General features: G+C 41.6%; 1 long non-coding RNA gene across 1 annotated transcript in view; it reads left to right on the top strand.

Moving 5' to 3' along the window:
• Positions 1-19,040, top strand: part of LOC126237375 (uncharacterized) — a 99,886-nt gene extending 80,846 nt beyond the window's left edge. The window contains exon 3 of the long non-coding RNA XR_007545069.1: positions 18,948-19,040. This is a non-coding gene — a long non-coding RNA (uncharacterized LOC126237375). The remainder of the gene's footprint in view (positions 1-18,947) is intronic.
• Positions 19,041-24,180: the final 5,140 nt, after the last annotated feature.

Raw genomic sequence — 24,180 nt, 5'->3', positions numbered from 1 at the left:
TTATACCCAACATAGTTTTACTTGATAATGACTGCAGGCCGAAATCACGATAGTAATACAAAAAAAAGAAGTTTGTACAATCTAATGGCGGAAATATTTAGACATTATTGCACGACTATGGCCCAAAAATAGGAGTTGTATATGACTATTTTTCGTTGACTTGTATACTGCGATATACACAAACGCTAGTTTCAAGAAATTAGACGTAGCTTTTCCCTTTGTCACTATCACCCAAGTTGCCTTGCTCACATGTCTCATACGTACCTTTCATTAATACTTGACAAACTATCACCTTACACGCTAGATTTAGTATCTCATGAACATGTTAGCTACTTCCAATCTGCAGAAGAGACACAAAATAGTCTGTAAAGGTCCATATAACACAGCTTACAGCTCCATGTACGTCTACGTTTGTGAATTTCTGGCCTGTTTCTTTTACATGTGCAGCAGTTGCTGATTTTGTGTAGTCTGTAAAGGCGATGTGTATTTCCAGAATGAATCTTTCACTCTGTGGCGAAGCGTGCACAGATATGAAAATTTCTAGCAGATTTAAAGTGTGGATTGGACCTAGTGGACTTAGTGAATGTTTTCTTTTTATCTTTGCATAAATACAAAACTTAAACTGCTATTTCAGTGCATTTTTTTGTCTTTGTCTTCATTGGCTATGCGTTCATCTTATTAACAGAAATTAAAATTTGTATTCCTCTTAATGTTAAAATCAAGAAAATATAATGGAGGTAAGAAAAAATAAATATCTATATCAATTGAAATCCCCTGGCAGGTTAAAACTGTGTGCTGGACGGAGACTCGATCTCGGGACCTTTGCCTTTCGCGGACAAGTGCCCTTTCATCTGAACTACCCAAGCATGACTCACGACCCGTCCTCACAGGTTTAATTCAGCCAGCACCTTGTCTCCTACCTTCCTAACGTCACGGAAGCTTTCCTGAGAACCTTGCAGAACTAGCACTCCTGGAAGAATGGATATTGCGGAGACATGGCTTTGCCACAGCCTCGGGGATGTTTCCAGAATGGAAATTGTTTGCACAAGCATGGTTTACCCTCGGCTTCTTGCGTTTATCTATTAAAATATATCTATTAAAATGAGTAAAGACGGGCAAAAAATTTAACATCAGCAACAGTTTACCCACAGGATCTAACATAAACGCCTTCTACGGAGCTGTCCAGAAGTGACATAGACCCACCCTCACAGCTTTCTAGACGAGGGGCACTGAGAAATACAGCTGCGAGGCTGGGTCATGAATCGTTTTTCTAATATGTCCCTCTTTCGTTCACGAGCTATACTGTACAACAAATTCGGCACTGTGTAGTGTGTTTGGCTTTGTTCGTGTGTCTATTTTGTCGAGGCTTCTGTTATGTTGTTGTTTATGGAAAAGGCTGTGTCGATGTTTTAGAACCTGAAAACTGTCATTTTTTAGAAAACTTTTCATCATTAATTTTACGGGCTATTATTCTTTTCTCCACATTTTCTATGAAGGTCTTGTCACCAAATGAATTCTATTCCTCAGTGGAATGTAGGGGATATTACATAGTGACCGTTGCTATAGTCTCTACTATGCTGTGTGTTACAGATATTTGTTACTAAATGGGAGTCAAAGTGCTTCAGTGATCGTTGTTCTATATGAATATTGTGTAGTTGTGTTCAAGACGAGTTGCGTATGGTTATATCTGTAACAATTTCCTTTGGATCTGCAATGCACAGTGTGTCCAAGCTAAATATTCAATATAAAATGCAATAAATTGAGAAGTGTGGCAACTTAAAATTTTTCCCCACACCAAATACACCTGCACGTGAGCACTGTTAGTGTTGCGACAGGTATCTGATCCGTATTCCACTTATCTGTGTTTTGCAGTACTGAAAGCTTAACGTTTGCGATGGCTGCACGAATGCGATGGCGCAGACCTGGTGGATCACGAGCTGGTGTGTGGTAGACTTCATTCTTGACAAATCCTCACAGAAAGACATAAAGTGGTCTAATTTTTGGTCTTCTAGGGGGCTAAGCAATCGATGGATTACCTCTCTTAATCCAGCGAACTGGGAACTCGTAATCCAAGAAATTCCTCATCGTATTCGCAAAATTATTACGTAAGTGGGATCATCGTCAGTTGGTCACCGTCCATATTCACGCCGGAAACTACACAGTACCAGTGGAACAGACTGCAGCTCGAGAAGTGAGAGCACATAGAACCTCATCTACTGTGAAGTCTACTCCGCTACTGACGCGCGTTTATGTGTACAAAGCAATTAAGCGCATGCGCACGCGGTGCCAACTGTCGCAAGCAAACACAGAAAATATTTTGAGTTACCATAGTTGAAGAATCAAACAGCCAATAAATATCTAAGTTACGTCTCAAGTTACTGCATTTTACATTATTAATGCGTATGTTTAACACTGACACCCTGTACGTGGTGGTTTCTTTTTCCTTTACCTGGATGTCTTGGAAACGGATGATATCCAATTATATTCATTACTAAAATGGGTGCGTTTATTTACTTCATATTCACTGGCTGTATTATCCGTGTCCATGTATTGCTATCAACAATACCAAGCGAAACAAGGAGTTAATTTGGGTGACCAAAAATCTGCTTTTAAGAGGTCAATAAAAGCGAAACATTTAGCAGTCACGTAAGAATACACCAACTGTGATAAACACATATTTGAACAAGTGATGTAATACAAGGCTGCAGGATTTTTGGCCGTTGTTCTGTAAGATAAAACTTTTTGTATGATTAGGCCGCGTCGGCCGGCCTGGGAGGCCGAGCGGTTCTAGGCGCTTCAGTCTGGAACCGCGCGACCGCTACGGTCGCAGGTTCGAATCCTGCCTCGGGCATGGATGTGTGTGATGTCCTTAGGTTAGTTAGGTTTAATTAGTTCTAAGTTCTAGGCCACTGATGACCTCAGAAGTTAGGTGGCATAGTGCTCAGAGCCATTTGAACCATTAGGCCGCGTCATATTCCTGCATAACTTCATCTCCAGACTCGACACTTCGCCCCTCTGCCGCAATCTTCTGCACCCGCTACTTGAATATTATCGACAACCAGTGTCATGTTTACGAACAAGCTGATGTCTTCTTGTGCTTTCTGGAAGGAGCCGAATTACTCGGAAAAGTTGCTCAGGCTGTCTTTGATGGGTCATTGTTACTCGTCATCTTTCATGTAAAAACACTCCAGTAAACAGGGTGAAATTCATCTTCTTACGGCTGATGCAATATGGCGGCTACATATAACTCATGGGTTCAACCATTTGGCATTAGATGGTTGTAAGCGTGGTTGGCGCACCAGTTTAGAGTTGACCTGTTTGTGGAGCTGGAAGGGGCGTGTCGTGCGCTCGCAGCCTCGTAAGCAGTCTGGTGGGAGCTGCTTATACAGCAGACGGAAGCCCCACGCGGACCACACCAAGGCTGCGTGCGGAGGGAAACCCTGGTCCAACTGAAAGCCACACGTCATCGTCCGCTCCACTATCGGTAGAATACTAGAACACATCAGCACTGCATTTATGTAGGGTGTACGATAATACGCTGTTGTGTTCATACACTACTGACCATTAAAATTGCAACACCAAGAACAAATGCAGATGATAAACGGGTATTCATTGGACAAATATATTACACTAGAACTGACATGTGATTACATTTTCACGCAATTTAGGTGCATAGATCCTGAGAAATCAGTACCCAGATGCCGAGAACAACCACCTCTGGCCGTAATAACGACCTTGATACGCCTGGGCATTGAGTCAAACAGAGCTTGGATGGCGTGTACCGGTAAAGCTGTCCATGCAGCTTCAGCACGATACCACAGTTAATCAAGAGTAGTGACTGGCGTATTGTGACGAGCCACAGGTCGTAACACATCTGAAATGTAACGTCCACTGTTCAAAGTGCAGTCAGTGCGAACAAGAGGTGACCGAGACGTGTAACCAATGGCACCCCATACCATCCCGCCGGGTAATACGCTAGTATGGCGATGACGAATACATGCTTCCAATGTGCGTTCACCGCGATGTCGCCAAACACGCATGCGACCATCATGATGCTGTAAACAGAACCTGAATTCATCCGAAAAAATGGAGTTTTGTTATTCGTGCACCCAGGTTCGTCGTTGAGTACACCATCGCAGGCGCTCCCGTCTGTGATGCAGCGTCAAGGGTAACCGCAGCTATGGTCTCCGAGCTGATAGTCCATGCTGCTGCAAACGTCCAACTGTTCGTGCAGATGGTTGTTGTCTTGCAAACGTCCCCATGTGTTGACTCGTGGATCGAGACGTGGCTGCGCGATCCGTTACAGCCATGTGGATAATATGCCTGTCATCTCGACTGCTAGTGATACGAGGCCGTTGGGATCGAGCACGGCGTTCCGTATTACCCTCCTGAAACCACCGACTCCATATTCTGCTAACAGTCATTGGATCTCGACCAACGCGAGCAGCAGCGTCGCGATACGATAAACCGCAATCGCGATAGGCTACAATCCGACTTTGATAAAAGTCGGAAACGTGATGGTACGCATTTCTCCTCCTTACACGAAGCATCACAACAACGTTTCACCAGTCAACGCCGGTCAACTGCCATTTGTGTATGAGAAATCGGTTGGAAACTTTCCTCATGTCAGCACGTTGTAGGTGTCGCCACCGGCGCCAACCTTCTGTGAATGCTCTGAAAAGCTAATCATTTGCATATCACAGCATCTTCTTGCTGTCGGTTAAATTTCGCATCTGTAGCACGTCATCTTCGTGGTGTAGCAATTTTAATGGCCAGTAGTGTATATTGCACTGTTCATGCAGTAGCAGCGCGCAAGAAATGGTCTACGAAGAGCTAGTTTTCACCTTGTTCGATTTTCCTACTTCATTGTCCACTGAGTTACGTGAACTGTGAACGTGCGTATTTGGATCACGGTGCTAATGCTGATTCGTAGGCTTGTACTTCGTGAGGTTAATACCTTCTCCTTTGCACTGAATACACTTTTTACTTGGGCAATTCTACTTCTTATTTCTTTTGTGCTTATTACATCTCTATAATCTTGATTTCTAAATAAGTGAAGGGGCCAGTTTGCTGCAGTAGCTTTTCAGGTATATCTACTCGAAATTTAGCTTGCCTGCTTTGTCGCAAGCGTTTTGCGTTTGGATCCACTTATTTTCGTGTTGTGTTGTTTCCCATAACGTCATCAGTTAAATTAAACATGGCTTTGAGGTTTTTCTCATTTCCAGCTTAAACAGCTATGTCACCAGTATGTATATTCTTTTGCCGTGTATATTCTTTTGCCGTGTATATTCTTTTGCCGTGTATATTCTTTTGCCGTGTATATTCTTTTGCCGTGTATATTCTTTTGCCGTGTATATTCTTTTGCCGTGTATATTCTTTTGCCGTGTATATTCTTTTGCCGTGTATATTCTTTTGCCGTGTATATTCTTTTGCCGCGTATATTCTTTTGCCGCGTATATTCTTTTGCCGCGTATATTCTTTTGCCGCGTATATTCTTTTGCCGCGTATATTACACCTCTAACTGTTTTGACTTTCGTAAGTGTCTCGACATTGTATATATCAAAAATAATTGTTTCTGACTTGCATGTGAATCTTTGCCACCACTTGTTTTCAGCGCCCGCCAGTGACAACAGTCTAGTTATCTCTATGATGTGCTCCTGCCTTTTTCAGTATGTCAAACATTTCTTCTCCCATTTTACATTATCGAACGCTTTCTGTATACCTTCAAAAGCTGTGTACGTTGTTAAATTTCTCTCAATTCTTTATTCCACGTCTGATTTTAAAGCTAATGTTTCTTCTCTGGTTCCTCTTTTTTTTTTCGGTAGCCAAATTGATCTTGAGATTTAGAGAGAGAGAGAGAGAGAGAGAGAGAGAGAGAGAGAGAGAGAGAGAGAGAGAGAGAGAGTGGCTTTAAGTTTTGTTGTACTCGGTTGAGGCCGATGTTGGTTACTAATTTCGGTGCGTGTACAACTAGGCAAAGCGTAAGATAATTTTCTCATTAAAAGGCATTCGCCGTTTTAAGGATGGGAAATACTGCATGAAAGAATTTTATCAATCTTTTTCTGTAACGCCAGTACCGTCCCTTCACTGGTGCACTTTTCTACATAATCGCCCTGCTTCCCATCATACTTTGCAGGCTGAAGGATGCGGATATCCTTAATAGGAAAATAATACTTTTTGTGCCTGAAATTTAAACCAACGTTACCTTGATTCTCTTACTTGTTAGTGACACATGGACTTACTAAGCTGTAAAGAATCAGATTGAAATAGTAGTGTGGCTGTCCTGAATCTTAATATTTCGACGTACGTAGAGCATTAATTCAGTGTTCTACTGTATTGTGGCTTGTGTTGATAGATTGCACGATTCATTCCGTCTGAGGTAGCAGCGTTTCAGCTTCCACAGAGTATGGCTGTATCCAACAGCATTAAGTTAGAACTTTATTATTTGGGTCAGCATTCATACACGTCTTCTTGGATTTCTAGACGAACCCATGTCTTGCGGGTGTTCTAAATCTTGGCTGACACCAGACTGATGGCCAATTCTGGCCATTGCGTTTGTAAAGATAATTTACAGCTGGATAGGGGGGTATTTCTGCAAGTAGCATAGCAATCCAAATGCTCGTAATGAGTTTAATGCTACAGTTGGAACTTAATTGTACTGCTGTGTGTTTTGTTCTGGTAGCTGTTGTGCGTTAACTCTTGTTAGTTTGAGTTAATAACTGAACTGGCACTGTGGCAGCCAGTCTGAGAGTTTGAATATCTTTTAAATTAAATGGTGAAGCCCTGAAAGCACATAATATATGACTATAGCTTTAATATAAACAGATTATTTCTTGTAGAGACAAATCATGCAAAGTACAGGTTTGTGCTATCTGTATCAGGTCAAAACTACGTGACTTATTTAAGAAACACACACAGTTCTGGCTAACATAGTACATTCCAACTGGTTTATCTAGAAGTCTAAGAACAATGAAGTATTCAGAAATTTTTAACACTCTACACACGACGCAACTGAGTTCAACTCCTGACTCACGTATAGTTATGTACTGTCCGTGATGACTTTATGAACTTACCTTTCTGAAACTGTAAAAAAAGAACTTTGTTGCTGCCGGAGGCTATATCATGGAAAGCACTGCACTATCAATCGTACTTGCAGAATACTAAAGGCCCTTCTTAGTATTGGGATGATCTCTAGTTTTGTCGAGGGAGGAATAATTGCTTTGTTTCCAGGATAATCTGTCATGAGACAAATTAATCTGCACACGTCAATATATTTACCCAATATCGTAGAAAACAAAATGTCTTCGACTTGGATTTTTACCGAATGTCTTTAGTCACGATATCAATTTGGGCTTTAGTGCCAGTATCAAGTGACTACTCTAACAACGTAAATTGCCTACAGTTATCACTTAGTACTGGCACAATTGCCAAAATCAATCTCTTGAATAAATAACATTAAATGATATTCCAGGTGGGAAAATGATGTCCTTCCTAAAACACTGCAGGACTACGGACGCAAGTAAACAGAAACGCGTGTCGGCACAGTCAGCAAAAGAAATAATCTATTTTTAATAGTTTTATAACCGTTGGATGAAATTGAGGCAAAGAGGATGATACAAAAATTCTCTTTCGCATGGAAATGGCAAATGCAACACAAAGAAAATTTCATCAATAGTGAATTTCCTATCACGAATACAAAGCAAATACGAGAGGTGGTGTACAAATGGAAAATAAACTTCGAATTCACGGGTTCACCATCCGTACTAAACAAGAGACTATCACAATGCGTCGTGCCGCAAAATCTGCAGGCTGCCTTCAAAAAATGTCCGCAACGTTTGTGTGTAGGGTAGGCATAGCCGCACGTACTGGGAAGTAAGTCGCAGCGAAGAGGGCCACGCCTCGCAGCCGGCCTTGAAGCGTGACCCGCTGCCATTGAGTCCCTCCGGTCAGCTGGTGGCGCCTCTCCTCCTCCTCGGCCTCCCGCCCCCGCAACTGCGAGCTCCGTCACGGCAGCGAGTGCATTTCAGTAATAGCGCCACGCCGTACCGCGCGGCGCGGCATGGCGCGGGCTAAACTTAGATCCACTATTTCAGGGCCAGCTAGCGGCTTGCAAGGGAGGGGATGATCGCGCGGCTTTCCGTGAGACAGTGCTGCCCAGCCAGTGGCGAGCGTCCTTTCTGACCGGGCGCAGCCAAGGGGGTTGCTGGGAGAGAGTGCGACGGGGCGGGGTCTGACGTCTGCGTTTTTGTTGACGCGATCCTTCAGTCAACCTACCTCGATAGAAATGTCGCCGATGTCTCTTCACTCTGTAGTAGCAGATACGTGCTAGACAGTGTAAAGCAGCGTTGATGAAACCACCACCTAATGCCTCCCACACAGAGGCCACTTAATTCTAGTTGAAAGTCAGTTCCTAAAAGTTCATGATTAAAAAAATTGGGCGTTCGGGATCTTCAGTCTACTTGCATAAAAGCGTTTAAAATTAGATTATCTCTGGGTTTTATTAATATTGAAACACATTCAAAGTTCACTGTCTGTACAACAAATATTCACTCGAAAAGCAGCCAGAATTTTAGAAGTCCGACCCGACTAATTTACACGTTCTGCTAGTCACAGATCCACAACTATTTGCGAGTTAAACATTCGGTCGTTCCAGTGGTCTTCTTAAGACGTGCTCGCCAAAATACGCCGTACAGAGCACAAAACACGTCACGCGGAGTTGTTACTACGACCAGAAAGTCCACACGCTCATGTCTCTCAAACTATTTAACTTAGAAACATCAAACATTTCATTGAAATGACGCTTCAGTCACGATATGTTCGAACCGAAATTAGCTCACTATTTCCTTATCTTATAGAGTATTTTTAAGGAGCTATCTGACATGGTGTTATCCGTAGACCGGCTACCAAGCGACCTTTCTCGTGGTACTATCCTATATGCCCACTCATCTTTTCGCGCGGGAACAGCTTAATTCTGATTGGCTGTTGATCTAAACGACCAATTAGAACGTTCCTATATATACTAAGATGGTATCTGTTCTTTCGGACATGTCCGAAAGAACAGATACCACCTTATATTTTTTTTCAGGCTCATCGGCCACTTGACCATCTTCTTCTTCTGTACGATTGCACAAACAGTGCCCGAACTCTTACGGGAATAGGCAACGCGCCGCGAGTAATGAGTATAATGGGCGGGGGCACTACGAATGTAGTGCGGAACAATACGTTGAGAATGTGGGTTTCGCAGGAGGCGTTCCAGAGATAAATCCCTGCAGTCGCGCTATCCTCTGTGTCCTCGGTGGCTCAGATGGACGCCGGCACGGTAACTCAGCGTGTTCGGTCAGAGGATTAGCTGCCCTCTGTTACAAAAAAACTGAGTTAATGGGTCATCGACGAACTGCGACGTTCGTCCCGAGCAGATACAAAGAACGAAAACGAACAAAATGAGATTAAAAAAAAAATTGATGGATAGAGCGTCTGCCATGTAAGCAGGAGATCCCGGGTTCGAGTCACTGTCGGGGCACACATTTTCGTCTGTCCCCGTTGACGTATGTCAACACCTGTAAGCAGCTAAGGGTGTTCATTTCATTGTAATTAGAACGTTCCTTCCTGATCATTCTGCGAAAAATCTTGCCTTATCCAGTCAGTAATTTGATAGTAATTAATGTCAGCAAAACTTCAGTTTCATATATTTTGTTTAATCAAAATAAAGTGCGAAATATCTTTCAAATTGATAAATAAACTTATTCCGCCTCTAACTTCCATTCTGGCTGCTTCTATACAAAAGCAAGCACACGACGACATACGTCACCTGAATCGTGGTTGCAACATAACTTTCCCACGGTTCGTTTGTACAATGTCTTACGAAAAATGAAATGTTTAGTTTTAACGTATGTCCCACATACACTCTCTCAATCCTTCTCACGCATTCACAAGGCAAAATTATAATCAAATAATAATTTTGGCCGATTTTTGTATTGCGTAATGCACAGTGACTAAAGTTTCAAAAAGAAAATTCTAATTAATTGATTTTTATGCGTTGATGACTTTGCAATGGCTTCAAATGATAATGAAAGTCAATCTGTTATTGTTCCTAACTTGGTTTTAAAAACAAGCTTAGGTTTTAGGAGTTTTGGGTAATTCTCTTTATCTCCAGAACTATAACAAATAAAAATGAAATTTTGACAGCATCATTTCATTAATAACGAAAGGCTGTATATCAAATTTGAACAAAATCGGATAATAACTAATATGGATTATTTAGATTCGTAGAGAGTGTGAAACTTCGTTTCGACTGAATGTTACGCTATGCAGTTCTCGCGGCAGGCAGCGTCAGCTGCATCCCATTTCGAATCCTGCGAAAAAAAAACATAGCCATCCTGCAGCCACTTTACTAGACGGCTGCGTGCCTTCCTGCAACGAATGTCATCTCGTAATTACTTGCCGCGTTACAAGACGCGAATGTGACAGTCCACCTGCACGCCTCCTCGCTTCTTTCCTAAGCTACACAATGCCTTATTGTTAAATGTCTTTAGAAATAAAAAATGTATATTATATTTTGTTTGATGTTAAGCGTTTTTGTACCAAATTTTAATGTATTGGGAAGAGTCTTTGTTTCATGCCATAATTACTTACAAATTAGAAATGCTACTTTTGTAAAATAAAAAAGATAAAATAATTGTTGATTAAATTTCCGTTTTATAACGGATATACTCTTTTAAAGTGCTGAACCAGAGCTCTGCATTTACTAAGTTATTACGTTACGCACTCAGATACCCGTTGTGGCCGAGCGGTTTTAGGCGCTTCAGTCCGGAACCGCGCGACTGCTACGGTCACAGGTTCGAATCCTGCCTCGGGCATGGGTGTGTATGATGTCTGTAGATTGGTTAGGTGTAAGTAGTTCTAAGTTCTAGGGGTCTGATGACCTCAGATGTTAAGTCCCATAGTGCTCAGAGCCATTTTGAACCATTCAGATACCGACCATTTCATGTTTTGCTATAAGCAGCGCTCTCGTTCAGGAAATTCATCTCAGAACGCTGTCCTTCAAATGCTCCCTAACACGCAGAACATACCCCTATGAAACAACGTGCGTCGGCGCCCATCGTTGTCAGATGCCACTGATATGTGTTGCTTCTCCGGTTTCGCTTGTCCATCCTCCAAACCTTGTTCTGCATCCCATTTCGTATGTCCAGTCCTTTATTTTACCGCTGTTACATACAACAAGGCTGTATCGCATAGAGCATCAGGATGTGGTTCACAGCCGATTTTTTCGGCCATACTCTCTAAAGGCATCCGTTAATACATTTCTTTCAGTCAATCTGTGTCTCGCGGGTTCAATTTCAACGGATGGCCACTTCTGTAAAACTGCCAGTGCCCTATTGTGGTTCTCATGCGGATATTTTCGACGATTTGAGAGCCCTGCAATGTTTACACTTGCGTTAACATCATTTAACAGTGATCGATTTAGGTAATGTGAAAATGTCTCAAACGACTACAGTGTTGTTATATGACGTAACAAATAGCGCGGTATCCAGACTACAGTCCAGTTCTCCTCTACGTCTTCAGGTGGTATTAGAAGCACCACAAACTAAAGATTAACTCACATAACACTGTGACAACCAGAAAAAAATAGGCATCTGTAGAGCTGTGAAACAGTATAGTCAAAAGGGACCAAAGGAAGAGCAGGGTGAGTGAAAAAATTCACATGCTAAATGTAAAGGTTCTGCACAGTGAGTTAGCTAATAGATGGATCTTGTTGGTTTTGGGCACCTAGTCCATGTACGGCCTTAGCTGTTTTTTTTTTTTTCACAGTTCTGTCACAGTGTGAATTCATTATTAACTAAAAATTGACAATCCAGATTGATTGTAATAAAAAGTAATTTAATTTTTTCACATGAACAAAGATTTTATTGAAATATGAAAATGATTCCACTACCTCATTACATAACAATTACTTCTCGATTGCCTTACACTTCGTTTTCCTGTTCTCCTGAAAGCCTCCAATACAGCTTGTCTGCCAATGAATTACCTGTTGTATTTCTCGGTATAGTGATAAACAGCAGTCTCCCCTCATATTGGTTTTGCCGCGATCTTTCCGTCACTTGAATATCTTGGTGAAACCTTTCACCTTATACTCACCGATATGATCGAAACATCCAGGAAAAAATAAAGCTATTATTCAAAAAGTGAAACCTGAGGCTTATCAAACAGCCTAAATTTTGACTTGTTCCAGAACGTTGGGTACAACAGAATTATTGTGTGGGTCCATTTCGTTGTAAAGAACAGCTTCCCTATCACTCACTCATTTTTTATTCAAAGTTCAAATCGATTATCATTTTTAGTATTTCAAGGTTAACAAACACAAGAGACTAATCTATGTGAATGAAAAAAGTTGTTTAATTGCTGACTTGTGTTATTAAAAATAACACCAATTTGGGCGATAGCAGTGTAAGCGTCCGCAGCTCGTGGTCGTGCGGTAGCGTTCTCGCTTCCCGCGCCCGGGTTCCCGGGTTCGATTCCCGACGGGGTCAGGGATTTTCTCTGCCTCGTGATGACTGAGTGTTGTGTGATGTCCTTAGGTTAGTTAGGTTTAAGTAGTTCTAAGTTCTAGGGGACTGATGACCATAGATGTTAAGTCCCATAGTGCTCAGAACCATTTGAACCATTTTTGAGCAGTGTAAGTGTAGTTCTAAAAGGAAAGAGCGTTTTGATTTGACGAGCTGCACAGTTCTCCTTCCCCCTCCAATTCTGCCGCCTTAACATAGACATTTCTAATCGTTGGCTCAGGTTTAGCGCTATCAGCAAGCATCAACGCTCGTTTACTGTTTATATGTGCGGTTTTAAAACGCGTGACAAAATTAACGACCTCGTCTCGTCAAAATTTATAGACAAATAACCGAAGTTTATGGAAGGGTGAATTTTACAGTTTCATGTTGGAAATGGCGCATCATGTTTAGTGGCGGACGAACGAATATTCATGACGATGAACGATCAAGCCGACCTTCAGTTTAAACTGTTAACTCAGATCAATGATCGAAAATAATAGAACACGATAGATGTTTCCCTATTTCTGGCATGAGTTTGTGCTTCGCTGAAATTTCACGATCAGTTCTTTACCAAATTGTTATTTGTGATTTGAACTATAGAATAGTGTGTGCGAGATGGGTTTCTAGACTTTTAACACATGAACACACAAAACAAGGGTTCGGTGCTGTATTGACTTTCCTCACTCGGTACAAGGAAGTCGAAGCGTTTTCGAACCTTGTTACTTGGTACAACTGAGCATAAGAATCGAGGAACAAAGCGCCAGGCAGTGAAATGTTATTCAGATTACCCAAGAAAGCCAAAAAATCCAAAAAGTTGATGACCACAGTGTTCTTCATCGAAAGGACGTCCTACCCATCGACTTCAAGCCTAGTAGGGACACCGAAGTGCACCGGCTTTATGACTCTTCTCGGGCTAGGTCTTAATGCTAACAACTGCGTGGATTATCATCGAGAGGTATTGTGTTCCTTTACGATAATGCTCGCCCTGATTCTGCCGCGATGACGAAGGATTTCCTTCGCTATTTTGAGTGGGAAGTTTATGAACATCCGATTACAGCGCGGACTTGGGACCCGAATGGCTCCCATCTCTTTCACCAAATCGAAAGTTTTTTGGACTACAGGCGCCCCGGAAATGAACGGGCTGAAAGAGGGCACTACGGACTGGTTTAACAATTTGCTGGTAACTCAGTATCCAGAAGGAACAGGGAAGCTTTCGTAGAAAAACAGCTATGATATTATAATGTGATGTACAATAAGTTAACTTTTATTATGATGAATAAAAATGTCTGGAGAAACAAGCGTTCTGTATCTTCAGAATGACGATCGTAGCTTCCGAGTACAGACTGACAGACGTATAGGGTGGTGGTGGGTAGGGTGGGGGTTTGAAAGCGCGGGTTCAGTAACACGACCCGCAGTATCCCTGGCCATTGTGGCGTGCCATTAGCGGTCTACTGCTAAGTTAACGGCTCGCCGTTACCAGTTAGCCGATTGCAGCGGCCGCGCTGGGATTGCTGGGTCAGGCGCTATCTGATGTTCTCGGCCACAGACAGTGATAAGTTGGCCGCGGAACAATACGCGGCTGCGGCCAGCCAAACAGCGTCGGCTATTGGTTCGCTATACGAGACGCTACCAATAAATGCTGCGGCCCTGGAAACGCGCTGTTTACTTGCTTCACACACAAAACTCAACTGTTGCAGAAAGAAAGCTAACTTTGCACCAACAGTGAGGGTTCCAGCGGACTAAGAAACCTGAGTGTTTCGTTAAATGTACTCCGGCATGAAGAAATTAGGCCTTCGGCATGGGTTGCAGTAATAATTTATATGTCCAGTATTTGTAACATTTCTGTGTAGAGAATAATAATACCTCTTATTTCTTTAAATGCATCACTTTTGTAAGTCTGTTCTTAATTTCATCAGAAAGAGATATTCGAAAGCAAGAAATTCGTGTACATAACCAGCTCCCCTATTTAAGGTGCAATGGCTTACGAGAAATAGACATTTCTAGATTGTCTGGCTCACCGCTGTCAGTGTTGTGAGGGAGCCAGTGCATACATCGTTGACTACGGACCGGTCCGCCATTAATGAAGAAACACAATAACTGACAAAAGAGACTCGCGTATTCACGTATGATACCTTCGTCCCAAATGCTGACTTCGTCCTTGCTAACACGACGGATGCTCCACAGCCATTTTAATTACAGAGCTCAAATCCGGGTAAGACCTTGGGACGTCTTACAGTTTTCAGAACAACAGATAACATTCTTAAGGACAGACCTCAAGCTTCTGTGGTGAAAAAGCGAGGACACATGGAAACGTAACCACTGCGAGAGAGAGAGAGAGAGAGAGAGAGAGAGAGAGAGAGAGCGAGCGAGCGCCGTACGGAGTCCTAGACGATCCGCACGTAAACATCAATATTGTCCACAGATGCTGATACTTCAGCAGATTAAGCTTAGGGACTTCCAGCAACGAGAAGACTTCACTGTACTATCCGAATGACCCTCGGAGAAGATCTAAATGTAGTTGTATTTGTAAGCGATGAGGCGCATTTTCACTTTAATAGGCCTGTTAATAAAAAGAAGTATCGTTTCTAGGCGCCTGAACAACCTTGCGTAGTTCACGAAAGACCTCTCACGTGTGACTGCGTGGTTGTACTGTAACTTCTGTAGTCAGTTTGTTTATGAGGAGGAAGGCTTAACGGTGACACTGAAATCCGGACGCTACACAGACTCCAAGCACGTTAATTTTGCCGGAGTTGCGGAGACGACAGATAAACTCTAGGAGTGTTTCAGCATCAACTGCAACTGCTTCCATGACCGTTGTTACGCATGTTTTCCTGGACGCCCCATTTCTCATTTCTGTGGCATGCTGTGTCCACAAAGATCACCAGTCCTCTTCGCTTTTCACTATTACTTGCGGGGATATTGGAAAAGGGCGTCTCTCTTTTAACAAACCCTAAAGTTTAACTCAGTTGAACGCTGCCATTAAAGAAGTAGGGTTGATTGACGAACGCTTATTCGTCCTGTTTTGTGAGTTGTTGGTTGGGAGTTGAAAAATGTATTAAAGAGAATGGCTGCCGCTTGGATAACTGGATTTTTCTTAAGTGACCATTTAAATCAATCCATCTCCTTAGCTGGATGGGCAGTTTGGCTGACTGCCAGATTCGATTCTCGGTACTGCCAGGGATTTTTCCTTGATGGGGAATTGGAACAGGATGCACTCAGTACCGTAAGGCCGATTGAGAAGCTGCTTGACAGAGTAGTAGTGGTTCCTGGTCACGAAAACTGAAAACCGCCGGGAGAGCGACGTGCTGACCATATACCCAACAATACCGCATCCACTGTTGCCATTGGCTAATTCTGGTTTCTGAACTGTTTTCGTGCGCTTCAAGTAGCACTTAATAATGGCTGAATATGGTGTTCAAATTTTTGCGCCCAAGTAACGTTAGATTATAAAACAAATGCATTATTTCTTGGAATTTCTTAGAACCCACCGTCCGCAAGAAAACATTTACCAAAGTGTGCAATGTACTGCGTTAGAAAATGGAAAATGAAGCCCCCAAACCTCCCCACGACTGGGATCAACATGTCTCATTCTTGAACTCAACCTTCTGTTGGCGAATTTGCTTCCTCTCTAAAACGACTTACATTTAATCTCACGGTAAGAAAGTGTGCTTACAATCACAAAATGAATAAAGTAGTTATAAAATCAGCCAGTGGAGTGACACTCCTTACGGCGTTAGAGCTAGTTTTAACAGGGACTAAATTTATGAAGATGGATTCAAGGTCATGACTTGTATTACGATTCATTACTTGGTACTCCAGGGTAAATTGAAACGTAATGGTATTATCAGTTACATCATTGCTTACAGAGGATTACTTCGGGATCTTGGATACTGCTACATTGTCACTTTACAGGGTGTCACTTGTTGCAGCTTATTCGGTCTCTAGAACTACCCTGGCTGGGGTGTACTCTTGCTGGCCCAAGTGAGGATCGCCTTCCTTAAGTAGTTTGTCCAGCAGACACTCAGAATTCTGTTGTTCGCCCTATTCCCCTTGTTGTACCTCAGTTACCTACTCTAAAGCTGGTCACTATCACCGGTTTTTTAACCTGATGTGACTGGAATGTATTTGACCCAGGTCATACACGAGGCTCAAATTCGTTACTTAGACCTTTTTTTCTAAGGTTGTGATACACAGAACACCGCTCTGTATCGATCTTTCTGCTCTTAAACCCTGTATTCGTCCTCTCATATTTTATGCTATTCTCTCCATGTAGTTGAGTCTTCATTTTATCCTGGTCGACAAAGACAGACGTCTAACTAGAGAACAGGGTACCCTGCTTTGCATTGTGGGTGCGGTCTCTCACTGTGCATTGTGTTGCTAATATTATAACGTAGACTCTACAAGCTACACTTCTAACTAAATGAGAAAATAGGAATATCTGTGCAATATTCTTGAGTTTTTCGCATTTCTCACATCGGAGATTCTGAATGCGATATGTGTGTGGTTGATAAAACACACTGTCGATGACGGCATTACTGATATTAATTGCATTATGGTTACTGCAGACTAGACAGTGACACACGATGAAGTTCACAAGATTTTGGAGTACCCTCTGGTTGTTTAATGCCATACTCCTGTTTCAATTAAAAATTTGGCAACTAATCAGTTGTAATAGGTGTTTGGTCATTTCTTTGCCAGGAAGCAGTGTACAACTGTCTGTCTAAGAACGACCTGAATCAAGTCGCCTCTTTTTCTGCCGGCCAGGGTGGCCGAGCGCTTCTAGGTGCTACAGTCTGGAACCGCGCGATCGCTACATTCGCAGGTTCAAATCCTGCCTCAGGCATGGATGTGTGTGATGTCCTTAGGTTAGTTAGGTTCAAGCAGTTCTAAGTTCTAGGGGACTGATGACCTCAGAAGTTAAGTCCCATAGTGCTCAGAGCCATTTGAACCATTTTTTTCCTATGGCGTAAATAGGGTTAGCTAGGGTATGGCGACTGCTGCTCGTACTCTGGACGCCTTTTCCGTGGGAGTGCGGTCATGTTGTTGTCGTTGTTGTTGTTGTTGTGGTCTTCAGTCCTGAGACTGGTTTTGTTAAAGACGTAAAAATGAGGAAGAGCAAAAGAAGAGAGGAAGAGGGAGGGAATGGTGAAGAGAATGGAATGGATTAGACGAGATTTAAAACGGAAGATAGGGTGATGTATGAAAGGAAATAAGATACATTATGTGATCAAAAGTATTCGCACACCCACCAAAACATATGTTCTTCATATTGGGTGCATTGTGCTGCCACCTACTGCCAGGTATTCCATATCAGCGACCTGAGTAGTCATTAGACATCGTGAGAGAGGAGAATGGGGCGCTCCGCGGAACTCACTGATTTCGAACGTGGTCAGGTGATTGGGTGTCAATTGTCACACTTCTGTACGCGAGATTTCCACACTCCTAGACATCCCTAGGTACATAGTTTCCGATGTGATAGTGAAGTGGAAACGTGAAGGGACACGTACAGCACAAAAGCGTACAGGCCGACCTCGTTTGTTGACTGACAGAGGGCGCCGGCTGTTGAAGAGGGTCTTAATGTGTAATAGGCAGACATCTATCCAGACCATCTTACAGGAATTCCAAACTGCACCAGAATCCACTGCAAGTAGTATGACAGTTAGGCGGGAGGTGAGAAAACTTGGATTTCATGGTCGAGCGGCTGCTCATAAGCCACACATCACGCCGGTAAATGCCAAACGAAGCCTCGCTTGGTGTAAGGAGCGTAAACATTGGACGATTGAACAGTGGAGAAACGTTGTGTGGAGTGACGAATCACGTACGCAATGTGGCGATCCGATGGCAGGGTGTGGGTATGGCGAATGCCCGGTGAACGTCATCTGTCAGTGTGTGTAGTGGTTACACGACAATAACATCTCTGTAATGGACTGGCCTGCACAGAGTCCTGACGTGAATCCTATAGAACACCTATGGGATGTTTTGGAACGCAGACTTCTTGACAGGCCTCACAGACCGACATCGATACCTCTCATCAGTGCTGCACTCCGTGGAGAATGGGCTACGATTCCCCAAGAAACATTCCAGCACCTGATGGAACGTGTGCCTACGAGAGTGGAAACTGTTATCAAGGCTAAGGGTGGGGCCAACACCATACTGAATTCCAGCATTACCGATGGAGAGCGCCACGAAATTATAAGTCATTTTCAGCCAGGTGTCCGGATGCTTATGATCACATAGTGGAACTCAAAATGGTTGTTAATCAATGGTTCTGTAGGACCTACGTCTCCATGTTACTGAGGCGCTTGTATTGTTGCTGGCTAATAGACGGAGGACCTCTCGTTATGCCAAGGGAGCCACCGTAACGACAGTGTGAAGAAAACATTTTGTGTTTGTTGTGTGTTTCAGCTTTGCGTTGGACGCCAGTGATGCAGCGAAGGAGCAGCCAGTTAACACAGTTAGGCCATTGCTCTCATCAGACGCAGAGGCCACGTGCTCAGCATTCGCAGCGTGTGTTGTCTGCGTCAGACTTGCCATTTCCATCCAAGCAACGCAGCAGAAGTATTCGTTCTCTCCAGAGTAAACTCTTTTTGTACTACCCAGATAGATCCTCAAAAACCTTTTCTGTATTGGGGCAACACGTTGGAACTCTTCGCCCCATAATAGCAGATAATAAAAAGCGTCTCCAGTTTGTTTTCTTTCTTCGTTTCCTTCTTTCCCACTACCGTTTTTGAGTTTCTGCAACTTAAAATGCTCTCCAACAGCTATGGTCAGTAATGAACATAATGTTTCCTATAAAAGAATTGTCTCATAATTCCGCAGATTCGCATTAAACGAAATTATTTTTGTTATTATAGCTGTTCCACGTGATTCTAAAAGCTCTTCAAAATTCGACGGTTATGGTTCCATCTATTATTAATACTGTAATAATAATAATAATAATAATAATAATAATAATAATAATAACCCCCGTGGAGGCCCGGGAAAAGAATAGGTCTCCGGTATGTTCTGCCAGTCGTAAAAGGCGACGAAAAGAACAAACCACTAATAGGGCTAACCCCCCTTTTAGTGTGATTACTTGGTTCAGGACAGAACTAAAGAAGCCTCGGACAAGCGCCGTCATGGTCGGGGACGACGCTTGAACCCTATGCCCGCCCACAATGGTAACGACACTGCTAGCCAACTGGAAAATGATTTAAATCCAAATAGAGGTGTTTTGCAGGATATGCTTCCTGCAACCACCCTAGAAGGAAAACAAAGACAGAGGATTAGATGGTCAGATGAAGTTAATCGACACCTCATGTTCTGTTATTACCAAGCAACAAACCTAGGAACCAACACAACTGGATACAGATCACAAGTACACACAACATTTATTACCAGATACCCAGAATTAAAATTTTTAACAGAACAACGACTAGCTGATCAGATCCGTGTAATAATCAAAAATAACAGGATACCCCAGTCAGAATTAGAAAACATCAAACAACAAGTACAACAAATACTAGAACAAAATAATGTGCAATCAGAAGAAGAAGAAGAAAATACAGTAATGGACTCAAACATCCCAGAGCAAACAAACAAAGAACAACACACATCAATTAAACAATCAGAGGAAAACGACATCTTAAGACAGCCACCAGAACAAGCACAAATAGAACATGAAGTGACACACATGTTAGATATAGAAGAGAAATTTCAGCTGACATATATAGAATACAAAGACACAAATACAGACATTAGACCATTCTTGCATAGACCACCAAATAACCCACAAGTCGAAACAACAATAACAACTATCAACACAATCATACACAACAAAATAAATGAAAATACAACAGTGGAAGAGTTACAACTACTGGTTTATGTAGGAGCACTCACTACACTAAATATACACACTAGGCAGAGATCAGAACCAACCAACACACAGAAGAAACCCACAAAACCAGCATGGCAACACAGGCTACAGATCAGAATAGAAAAACTGAGAAAAGACATCGGACAGCTAACACAATTTATAAGAAATGAAATATCAGACAAAAAACGAAAAAGGTTAGGTAAAATCTCACAACAAGAAGCAATGGAGCAATTAGATGAAAAGAAGCAGAAGTTACAAGCATTGGCCAAACGACTTAGAAGATACAAAAAAAGTGAAAATAGAAGGAAACAAAACCAAACATTCAACACAAACCAAAAGAAATTTTACCAGACAATAGATAACACACACATTAAAATAAACAATCCACCAAACATAACAGACATGGAACACTTCTGGAGCAACATATGGTCAAACCCGGTACAACATAACAGGCATGCACGGTGGATACAAACAGAAACAGACACATACAAGATGATACCACAAATGCCTGAAGTGATAATTTTGCAACATGAAGTCACCCAAGCAATTAATTCTACTCACAATTGGAAAGCCCCTGGAAATGATAAAATAGCAAATTTCTGGTTAAAGAAGTTCACCTCAACACATTCACATCTAACTAAATTATTTAACAGTTACATTGCAGACCCATACACATTCCCTGATACAATTACACATGGAATAACTTATCTGAAACCTAAAGATCAAGCAGACACAGCGAACCCAGCTAAATATCGCCCCATAACATGCCTACCAACAATATACAAAATATTAACTTCAATCATTAAACAGAAATTAATGACACATACAACACAGAACAAAATTATAAATGAAGAACAAAAAGGCTGTTGCAAAGGAGCACGAGGATGTAAAGAGCAACTGATAATAGATGCAGAGGTGACATATCAAGCTAAAACTAAACAAAGGTCGCTACACTACGCATACATTGATTACCAAAAAGCTTTTGATAGTGTACCCCACTCATGGTTACTACAAATATTGGAAATATACAAAATAGATCCTAAATTGATACAGTTCCTAAACATAGTAATGAAAAATTGGAAAACCACACTTAATATCCAAACAAATTCAGATAATATCACATCACAGCCAATACAGATTAAGCGTGGAATATACCAAGGAGACTCATTAAGTCCTTTCTGGTTCTGCCTTGCTCTGAACCCACTATCCAACATGCTAAATAATACAAATTATGGATACAATATTACTGGAACATACCCACACAAAATCACACATTTGCTATACATGGATGATCTAAAACTACTGGCAGCAACAAATCAACAACTCAACCAATTACTAAAGATAACAGAAGTATTCAGCAATGACATAAGTATGGCTTTTGGAACAGACAAATGTAAGAAAAATAGCATAGTCAAGGGAAAACACACTAAACAAGAAGATTACATATTGGATAACCACAGCGACTGCATAGAAGCGATGGAAAAAACGGATGCCTATAAATATCTAGGATACAGACAAAAAATAGGAATAGATAATACAAATATTAAAGAAGAACTAAAAGAAAAATATAGACAAAGACTAACAAAAATACTGAAAACAGAATTGACAGCAAGAAACAAGACAAAAGCTATAAATACTTATGCCATACCAATATTGACCTACTCATTTGGAGTAGTGAAATGGAGTAACACAGACCTAGAAGCACTCAATACACTTACACGCTCACAATGCCACAAATATAGAATACATCACATACATTCAGCAACAGAAAGATTCACATTAAGCAGAAAGGAAGGAGGAAGGGGATTTATCGATATAAAAAACCTACATTATGGACAGGTAGACAATTTAAGAAAATTCTTTATAGAACGAGCAGAAACTAGCAAAATACACAAAGCAATCACTCATATAAATACATCGGCTACACCACTACAATTTCATAACCACCTCTACAACCCTTTAGACCACATAACATCAACAGATACGAAGAAAGTAAATTGGAAAAAGAAAACACTTCATGGCAAGCACCCGTATCATCTAACACAGCCACACATCGATCAAGACGCATCCAACACATGGCTGCGAAAAGGCAATATATACAGTGAGACAGAAGGATTCATGATTGCAATACAGGATCAAACAATAAACACCAGGTATTACAGCAAGCATATTATTAAAGATCCCAATACCACAACAGATAAATGCAGACTTTGTAAACAACAAATAGAAACAGTAGATCACATCACAAGCGGATGTACAATACTAGCAAATACAGAATACCCCAGAAGAAATGACAATGTCGCAAAAATAATACATCAACAGCTTGCATTACAACATAAACTTTTAAAACAACAAGTTCCTACATACAAGTATGCACCACAAAATGTACTGGAGAATGATGAATACAAATTATACTGGAACAGAACCATTATAACAGATAAAACAACGCCACATAACAAACCTGACATCATACTCACCAATAAAAAGAAGAAATTAACACAACTAATCGAAATATCCATACCCAATACAACAAATATACAAAAGAAAACAGGAGAAAAAATTGAAAAATACATCCAACTGGCTGAGGAAGTCAAAGACATGTGGCATCAGGATAAAGTTGACATCATACCAATTATAGTATCAACTACAGGAGTCATACCACACAATATCCACCAGTACATCAATGCAATACAGCTACATCCAAACTTATATATACAACTACAGAAATCCGTAATTATTGATACATGTTCAATTACCCGAAAGTTCCTAAACGCAATATAACATATACCGTACAGTTAAAAGGAAGTCACGCTTGATCAAGGTCCGCGTCACCTACCATTTTTAACCAGACATAACGTCTGAGACAAGACAGAAATAATAATAATAATAATCGGTGTTATCATTGTCGTTAATTATATCAGTTTTCATTATTAAATATATCATATGTTACTGAATGACACTGATCCAAGAAAGTAGAGAGACCTGAGTTCCTGTTTTGATGTAAGATAGGACCTAAAAGTCCGAATAAAGATCGGTTAAAATAGATAACTAAAAGTATTGGCAGCTCTGTAGTCATACCTACATTAGTCCAGTCATTTGTCTAGTGAACAAAGTGCAGACACATCGAAGAGCGGCGCTAACGTCAGATTTTTTGCAGCGTTATTCCCTCGTGCCTTCATGAAAAAAAAAAAAAAAAAAAGTTTCTACGAATCGTAAGTAGGCCAATATGTGTGACAGGCACAGCACTATTGTAAGAGTAGAGTTCAGTGGAGCAATTGGTTGACGTGAATCGGGCAGAAGGCAAGGAAATGGGACGAACTCGTCGGCTCTCGTGTAGCTGTCATTGCAGAGTTCTTTCTGTCTGGTTCCTGTGCGCCTCATCGGTAACAGTTGGAGCTACCTCCGAGGTACTGATTAATAATAGTTCGTGTACGAAGCAAAACGTAGAGAAGCTAGATGATCTCTGGAGCAAATTTGTGGAATCTGTTTCTGATAAAATTAACTTACTGTGCAAATGTTACCACAGACAAGGCAAAGAATTTAAAATTTCACAGTAGCAGAAAGAGTGTGTGCAGACGCGGATGTGTTCAGCAAGACAGACGGTTATTGTCACCTTCCAACAATAATGAAGATACACAGTGGAATATATGTTCATAGATATCAAATCCCTTAATAGAAAGTGCCTGGCATGTCCTCTACAAACCACCTTCAGTAAACGGATTTCGAAACTGCCGTGTCAACTCTCGACTCGACATACGAGCGTATTATTATAGCCGGCGAAAC

Source organism: Schistocerca nitens, chromosome 1 (genome assembly GCF_023898315.1).
Source record: "Schistocerca nitens isolate TAMUIC-IGC-003100 chromosome 1, iqSchNite1.1, whole genome shotgun sequence".
In the NCBI taxonomy this organism is placed as follows: domain Eukaryota; kingdom Metazoa; phylum Arthropoda; class Insecta; order Orthoptera; family Acrididae; genus Schistocerca; species Schistocerca nitens.
This window is presented reverse-complemented; position numbering and strand designations above follow the sequence as displayed.